Source organism: Puma concolor, chromosome C2, assembly GCF_028749965.1.
Source record: "Puma concolor isolate L17-30 chromosome C2, mPumCon1.1.hap2, whole genome shotgun sequence".
Classification (NCBI taxonomy): Eukaryota; Metazoa; Chordata; class Mammalia; order Carnivora; family Felidae; genus Puma; species Puma concolor.
The window spans coordinates 139342552-139351940 of NC_141675.1; the positions used below are offsets into that span (position 1 = coordinate 139342552).

The following is a 9389-nucleotide window of genomic DNA, read 5'->3' on the forward strand; positions in this document are numbered from 1 at the left end:
CCTTACTGGATAACCCCTGAACAATATTCCAATAAAAGCACATTTCAAAGAACAGATAAATTAATACAGACATGCTCTTCAATGTATAACTGACTTTGCAACAAAGTAAGGCAATCCTAGATATGTATCTTGAAAACCACTTGCCTATATGCACAAAGTAACATCACCAACAAACATTTCAGCATTTTACATAATAATGATGGAAAACAAATACAGGTTAACACAGGAGAATTGTTAAATAGGACCATAGGACCGGAGAAGTGTAAAGCAATGCAAATGAAAATGTAAATTTCAAAATGAGATATACAATGCCTTATGAATTTATAGTTTAAAATGTAGGTATGAGAATCAAAAGAATTGAGAGTTGAGCCTCAAGTTTTGAAGATGCCACCTAAGGGGAAAAGAGGCTCAGGGAAAGGGGGGAAAGGGGGAGCAACCATCAGGTGACAGTCCTGGCAAGAAGACTCAGGGTCATGAAGGTGGTGGCAATGCAGTAAAGGTCAGACACATTCCGTGTGAAAACTATGGGAAAAGCATGGAAGCCGTGGAAAAGTTAAAGTCTGGAATGCAATTCAGTGAAGTAGTTGCATGGTATAGTGAAGACAAAGCCAGGCAAGGGAGTGACTTGGACTGGATGACCAGAGGTTCCATGGTGGAACCATTTCAAGAAGCAGCATTTGCATTGCTGGTAATGGGGCTGGATAAAGCCTGTGTTTACAGACTCTCTGGTGAAAACAAAATTTGGATGTCATATTATTATGGTTGAAGGGAGAAAATAAAATTTTACTGAACACTGAAAAAATAAAATAAAATATATAAAATAAAATAAAATAAAATAAAATAAAATGTACACAGTGGTGAGGCATCTGAGTGGCTCAGTTGGTTGGTCATCAGAGCCTTGATTTCAGCTCAGGTCATGATCTCACAGTTTGTAAGATCAAGCCCCATGTCGGGCTCTGTGCTGACAGCATGGAGCCTGCTTGGGATTCTCTCTCTCTCCCTTTCTTTCTGCCCCACCCCTGCTCGTGTGTGCTCACTCTCTCTCTCAAAATAAATGAACTTTAAAAAAAATAATAATAAAATAAAATGCACAGAATGGTGTTATTTAACATTTAATAGTAATATGTAATTAGAAAATAACAAAGATATGCATAAAGAAAATATAACCTCAGCACATGATTTCGATTAATTTTTGAGGATAATGAGAGAGAATATAATTTAAGAGGGTTTGATGAAAGCTTTCAATGTCACATGAAATAATTTATTACTCATCCTTTTTTCTCTTAAATATGTTATAATAAAAAACAAAGAATAATAAAAGAAATACAATTAGCATTCAAAGAAAATACAAGTTTCTAATGTATAAAAAAGCAAATATACAAGAATTAAAGTGAGAAAAGAACAAGAATATGGGAGAAATCTGTAATAACAGAAAATTAACATAATTAATGAGCTTGACCTCTGAAAAATCTAAAAGAGGTTATAAATGTATTTATATGTACATATTTATAATCCTAACAATATTTAAAAACATCTTCTGCATAGAATCTTTTGTGGCCAAGATACATGGAAACCAAAGGGATGCTACTTTTACAGTTCAAAAGAAATGGATTTGAAACGTGACCAAAAGATCATCTTTTTTTCTTTAAATGTATAAAAGTATTGAGGTCTACTGACAGGAAATTTTCTTCTCTAAAGTTTGACAAGTATTTGGCTGAATTTAATTTTTGGTTTGTTTGTCTGTATTCTCCACTTACCACAGGCCATACATGCTCTTGTGCTTTACTTCCTGCCATGCAGTTATCATGAGCTACAACATGAATGTTCCGTTTATGTGTGATTATAAGAAGATAAAATAAATCTGTTACATTTAAAGGGAACTTCTGCTTAAATCACATAAACCCACGGGCTTAACATACTTCTCTTTCTTTCAGCACAATAATACCCTAAGTTGAATTGTAAAAGCTATCTTGGACCCTAGAAAAATGCCATTTCTTTTAAGAAACATTTATAATAAAATGGGAGATACTACAACTTATCTACTATCACTCTTTTCTTTTCAAATTTATATTTAAATTCTAGTTAGTTAACATACAGTGCGATATTAGTTTCAGGAACAGTATCACTTACACACAACACTGGTGCTCATCATAACAAGTGCCTTCCTTAATACCCATCACCCATCTAGCCCATCTCCCACCCACTTTCTTCCATCAACCCTGTTTGTTCTCTAATCTCTAAGAGTCTCCTACAGGCATTTCCCTCTCTTTCCCCCACACCCCCCTATGTTTATCTGTTTTGTTTCTTAAATCCCACATATGAGTGAAATGATATGGCATATGTCTTTCTCTGACGTATTTTGCTTAGCATAATACACTCTAGCTCCATCCACCTTGTTGAAAATGGCAAGATTTTATTATTTCAGATGGCGGAGTGATATTCCATTATATATATCTATATATCTATATATATAATATACAATACATATATACTATGTATACATATACATATACAATATAATATATATATATTATATTAAGTATATAAATATATATATATATATATATATATATATATATATATATATAATATACAATACATCTTTTTCCATTCATTAGTCAGTGGACATTTCGTCATTTGGTCTCTCTCCATAGTTTGGCCATTGTTAACGATGCTTGAATAATGCTGCTGTAAACATCAAGAAGGTGAATGTACCCCTTGAAATCTATATTTTTATGTCATTTGGGTAAATACCTAATAGTGCAATTGCTGTATCATAGGGTAGTTCTATTTTTAACTTTTTGAGGAATCGCCATACTGTTCCCCAGAATTGCTCTACCCGTTTGCATTCCCACCAACAGTGTAAGAGGGTTCTCCTTTCATTCTTAATGAAAATTGAGTGACAGATTTGCTGCATGAAAAAGAAATAGGTTATGATGTGTTATATATAATCCCAGGATTAACTGTAGTTTACATAGCATTAAACTCTCTGATGATTTTAATGGCTATTTGTATCATTATTATTAATATCATAGGCTCACCCATTACTATTGGTATCATCAGCTCATTCTTCTTGGTCACTTTCCTTAAAATACTAACTGCACACATATGATATGAAAAAAACATTTGTGACTTCATGAGAAGGAAAATTGTAAAAGAGTAACTGATACAGGCTGCTTTGTTTTGTTTTGTTTCGTTTTTATCCCAGGTCCTTGGAGTTGATCTTAATGGTAGGCAGTTCAAATAGTATGACTAATTTTAATCACAATCTAGTTGAATTGTGACTTTTACTAAAGGTTTTATTTAAGATGAAGTGATGCAATATTGAACATCTTATCAAAATAATTAATAGGCATGGGGCACCTGGGTAGCTCAGTGAGTTGAGAGCCCTCTTGCTTTTGGCTCTGGCCACGATCTCACGGTTTACGGGGTCGAGCCCTGCATTGGGTTCCACTGACAGCCTGCAGCCTGCTTGGAATTCTTTCTCCCTCTCTCTGTCCCTCTCCACCCCTCAAAATAAATAAATAGATTTAAAAATAATAATTAATAGGCATGAAAACTGGAATTCAGCCCAGGGTCCTTTAAACTCAGTCCTCACTGGGGCACCCGGGTGACTCAGTTGGTTGAGTGTCCGACTCCGGCTCAGGTCATGATCTCACAGCTCGTGAGTTCGAGCCCAGCGTCAGACTCTGTGCTGACGGCTCAGAGCCTGGAGTCTGCTTCAGATCCTGTGTCTCCCTCTCTCTCTGCCCCTAACCACTTGCATTCTGTCTCTGTCTTTCTCAAAATAAATAAATAAGCTCAGTCCTCATGGCCATTGTTTACTTTATAAGTCATGAATATTTTCATCAGTCCCACTAACAGAACGAAAAACTGTTAAGAATCATTATACTAAAAAATTAATAAGGAGGATTGGGTGAAATAGTCGAAGGAGAGTGAGAGGTACAGGGGTCCAGGTATGAAATAAATAAGTCACGGAGATAAAAGGTACAGCATAGGGAATATATTGAGTGATACTGTAATAAAGTTATATGGTAACAGACAGTAGCTACACTTGTGGTGAGCACAACATAACATGTAGACTTGCCCAATTACTACGGGGCACACCTAAAACTAATGTAACATGTGTGTCAGCTATATTTCTTTAAAAAAGTTAATAAGAGGGAGCTGATTCATGTTCCTCTGAGGACCATTTTTGGGATATTGGTAATTGAAATGAGGTCGAAACAAAGCTTATGAAATACGAGCAGTATTCTCATAAGTCATACACTCTAATGGTTAATGATAGCTACTTGTCAGAAAACACTACAAAAAGCTAATCAAAGATATACTTTATTTTTCTGAGGTATGCTTATTTCAGAACAATAAGCGTATAAGTCTGAATGATCCTAGCATTTCAAGGTTCACAGCTTGTAGAATCAACAACAAAACATCCTTTCTTTCAAGCTAAACATAGAGTGACTCCTACAATTTAAGATTAGATATAACAACTGTATTGCAGTGAAACATGTTCTGCACTTTGCTCTGTTAATAAGACACCATCCGAGTTTTGTGGGAGTATGGCCATAGACTAAATAACTCATTGCGAGACACTCATCTCTAGGGAGTCAATTACCTCAATCACATCGCTTGGTTGTGATGAGAGCACTTAAAACAGGGGTACTGAGATCAACTCAATCCATTTAGTCCATAAAATGATGGCAAGTCATATTTTAAGAGCAGATTTTTGAAGTGGTTCAGTGATGTAACAGAAAAATCTCTAAGCCAAATCACAATCACGCATTTTCTGCACAAGGTAAACTCCATGTAAAATAGATGAACATAAGCACGTGTTAAGTACATTAACGGTTTTCATACTTTTAATTATGTCTGTGAATATAACTTGTAGATATTAGAATGCAATGCGGTGGCACTGGAAGTGGTGGAAGGAAAGTGTTTGAAAATAGCTTTAAAAACTCTCTGCACGTGATAATGGGTTAAGCAGTGTACAGATTGAGTTCAAGCGAGATGATGTATAGTTTTGAGAAAGCCTGACATAAATCATGCTGTGCTATAAAAGCTAAGCTATAAAAGATTAATCTTCTTAAAACAAAAAATGGTACGTGTGACTTTTCTGTTTAATACCACTCAAAGTTACCTAGAAAAAGTCTATACTTCTTACGAGAGCTTACGGGGCCCTTATAAGCCCAGCTGGTCAATGTCTACAGCCTCAGTTCCTGTCTTGCTACCCTGCTTCAGCCACACAGATCTTGTCATTCTAAGTCTTGCTTCCTGGCTTTTGAACATGCCGTTGAACTTGTAAAGAACACTTTTTCATTTCCTTCCCTTGATAGTTTCTCTCTTGAGTCTTCAAAGAATCTTGAGGGCTCTAATTATTATCCACATTCCTAAAGAAGCTTCCATTCTTCCTACATATTTCTGTGTGAGTTTCTTTAATGCTTATGTATAGATCTTATTTGAATTTTTTTCATCATTTCTATCTTGGGAAGTGTTATTTCCAGACAAGAAGCACATGAAGGCAAGCACTAAACGTGTATTTCTTATAGTAAATAATTTTCTTTCTTTTTTTTATTAAAAAAAAAAGGTAGCATTGCACATATAAACTAGGCTTCAAGATTACAGTGAATAGTTGCCAAGAGGAATATTCCTGAAGGAGAGATAAACTTAGAGGTCATTGAGGGAGCACAGAGAAGCAAACTTCTTGGGGAGAAGCAGTGAAAGTAGTTTCTTTAATACTTCACAACACCATCTCCCTGTTCCTCAATTCTGCCACAAGGGTTTGTGGGTTGTGAGAAAACCCACCACCATCACTTTGGGATATCAGTTTTCAGGTAATATGAGTAAGAAACATCTCTAGGAAGGAAAGCGCAGGGTCAGTGATCTGGGTTTCAGACAATAATCATTATTTATCTGCAGGAACAATAAGAAAAGGGAAGAGTTTATTTTTAACTTTCAGAAGTTTTTGTTTTGTTTTGTTTTTAATGAGGGCTAGAGAATATATATGTAAAATTCACTCTTGATCCCCTATGCCCTAACACATTATTTGCGATAGTGTAAGGACTCAGTGAATGTGAGTTGATTTAATGAACAAACATTGACTATACACAACAGTAATGATACTGTGGAAATAGTCTCCTGAGATAGTCCAGTGATTCCTGCCTCCTATTCATGCCTTTGCATAATTACCACTCCCCTTATGGGCTGAATCTAATGACTTGCTTCTAACTAATAGATTATGACTACTTCCATGTTAGGAAAGAAGATGAGTGTGTTAACGGACTGCTTTTATTGATCCTGTTGAAGCAAGTTGCCTGTTGAAACAAGATGCCCGTATGAGCAGCAACTGAAGGTGGCCGCTATCTGGCAGCCAAGAAGCAGCTGATGTCTTCAGTCTAATACTTCTTGAAGAAATAAAACCTGCCAACAGACACATGGGTGAATTTAAGAGTTGTTTATTCCCCATTTGGGCTTTCAGATGCAATCCCCACCTCCACCCCATCCGTTGATTATCCGCTGGTGAGAGACCTGAAACAGAAGACTCGGTTAAGCCATGTCTGGATTCGTGACTCGTGGAAACTGAGATGATAAAAGTGCACAGGTTTTAGCATTCAAGTTTTGAGGTATTTTTATACTGTTACAGATAATGGAGATAGATTTTGACCATCAGAGAATTTGAAAGGGAGCAAGTCTCACTCTAATGCAGAGAAAAGCACAATAGTGAAGGTGCATAGATAGACGGGGGAATGGGAGTGAATGCTGACTTTGTGTGAAAAGATGGCATAATCTCTCCTTCTGATGCCTTTATGTTATTTGATTGTATTTCTTGGCTTTGGAAGCCAATAACATTTTCTTGTTCTTTTGATACAGAAATTCTTGCTTTCGTAACCTAATTTCAATACGTTATTATTTACTGAAAGCTAACACTGATTAGGACCACGTACACATTTATATAATGGAAAATATGGGTTATGTTGAAGTAATTAAGGAAAAGAGAGAACCTATGAATATTTGGGATGAGTGATTCTTAAGGGTTAAGATATAACTTCAGAGCAAGTTCAGAAGAAGAAGTTAAATTTAAGGGAAAAAAAGAAGATGATATTGAATAAGCAAAATTCAGAGTGATGAGGGAGTGGCACTCCTTGAGGAGACAAGGAAGTGAGTCTAATTATTTAACTTACAGGATAAATAAAATCAATGCTGTGGTAATTTAGTTGATTAAGCATCACTTTCCATTTTAATGCTCTATGTAGCTCAAATTAGCCATGTATTAGTTAGACTCATTTGCATGCATGGAAAGAAACCTGAAATTTACTTAGCTTAAAAAATAAAGGATTAAGAATTTCTTTAGGAATTTTCCTTAGTAATAAACAATGTCATTGAAAAAAAGTTGAGGGACAGAGACCACTGTAGCCCAAGGCCTTAATAATCAGGGACTTGTCTCTGATTCTCTTCTCATATTCGTGTGATTCTCGCTAGCTATAGCTTTTCTCCATGGGGCAGGATATATGGCTACCAACACGATAATAATTTTATATTGTATACCTCTGGCACTATCACTGAGAATTTCTGACATACTCAAACTCAAATCAAGAGTCCCATGGAAGGTAATCATCGAACCAGATTGAGTAACATGTACATAATTGGACCAGTCAGTCACACGGTATGAACATGACACTAGGGGTGTCCATGGGAATGGAAGACATGAGAGTTCATATATATTTACTCATATTTAGTGCTAGAAATAACATTAAGTGCATGGCAACAAAGGGAAATATTAGATGAATTGGACTTCATCAAAATTTTTAAACTTTTTTTATATTAAAGGACACTATCAAGAAAATGAAAGAAACAATCTACAGAATGGGAGAAAATATTTGTAAATCCTATATCTGATAAGGGTTTAATATATAAAATATATAAAGAATTCTGACAACTCAACAACAAAAAAGCAAACGATCCAAATTAAAAAAAAAAAAAAAGGTTAGAATAGACTTTGAGGAAGATTTACTAACAGCCAACAAGCACAAGAAAAGATGTTCAACATCATTAGTCATTCAGAAAGTGCAAATAAAAGTCAGAAAATAACTAGTGTAGGGGCACCTACGTGGCTCCATCAGTTAAGCCTCCAACGCTTGGTTTCAGCTTGAGTCGTGATCTTGCTGTTCCTGAGTTGGAGCACCCCCCCTCCAGCTCCACGCTGACAGCTTAGAGTTTGCTGGGGATTCTCTCTCTCTCTCCCTCTCTCTGCACCTTCCCTTCTTGCTCTCTCTCTCTTTCTCTCTCTAAAAATAAATAAATAAACATTTTTCCAAAAAGAAAATAACTAGTGTCGGCATGGTTGTGAAAAACCAGACCCCTGTACATTGCTGGTTAGAAGGCAAAATTGTGCAGTCACTATAGAAAGCTGCTCGGCAGTTCCTGTAAGAGTTAAACACAGAATTACTACATGACCCTGTAATTCTACTCCTAGATATATGCCTAAAATAATTGAAGACAGGTGTTGAAAGAAGTAGTTTTACAAAAACGTTCATAGCAGTAGTGATCACAACAGCAAGAGGTGATATCAAGTCAAATGTCCATCAGCTGCTGAGTGGATAAACAATGGTGGTAAAACCATGCAATTAAATATTATTCAGCCATCAAAGAAATAAAGTGCTGCTGGGCTACCATGAGAAGGAGCCTTGAAAACACGCCTAACGAGAGAAGCCACAGAATGTCACATATTGTAGGATTCCATTTACATGAAACTTTTGGAAGAGGTAAACCCCCAGAAACAGAAGGTAGACCAACGGTTTCCAGGAGCAGAGGGGAGGGGAACTGAGTAATGACTGCTTTGTTTCCTTTTGGGATGATGAAAATGTCTTAGAACTAGGTAGGGGTGATGGTTGTGCAATATGGCGAATGTACTAAATGCCATGACATGGTATACTTTCAAATGGTTAATGGATGGAGCACCTGAGTGGCTTGGTTGGCTAAGCATCTGACTCTTGGTGTCTGCTCAGGTCACGATCTCACGGTTCCCAGTTTGCGAGTTCAAGCCCCACAGCAGGATCTGCCCTGACAGTACAGAGCGTACTTAGGATTCTCTCTCCCTCCCCTCTCTCTCTGCTCCTACACCACTTGCCCTCTCTCTTTCTCAAAATAAGCTTAAAAGTAAAATAAAATAAGACAAAATACAGTAAAATATAAAACAAAATAAAATAAGATCATCAATGGATCATTTTATGTTGTGAGAATTTCACCCCAAGAAAAGTTAAAAAAGAAATTTGTGAGGACCATCTCACACATATGTGTAATAAGAAACATATTCTGGTTTATTCTTTTTTAACTCTTCGACGATTTAAACATAATCTCAATTATCCAGTAAAAGATATATACGCCATGTTTAT

At 36.2% G+C, this 9389-nt stretch overlaps 1 pseudogene; it reads left to right on the top strand.

Annotated features, from left to right (window-relative positions):
• The first annotated feature begins 384 nt into the window (after positions 1-384).
• On the top strand, positions 385-779 carry LOC147577552 (peptidyl-prolyl cis-trans isomerase NIMA-interacting 4 pseudogene; annotated as a pseudogene).
• Positions 780-9389: the final 8610 nt, after the last annotated feature.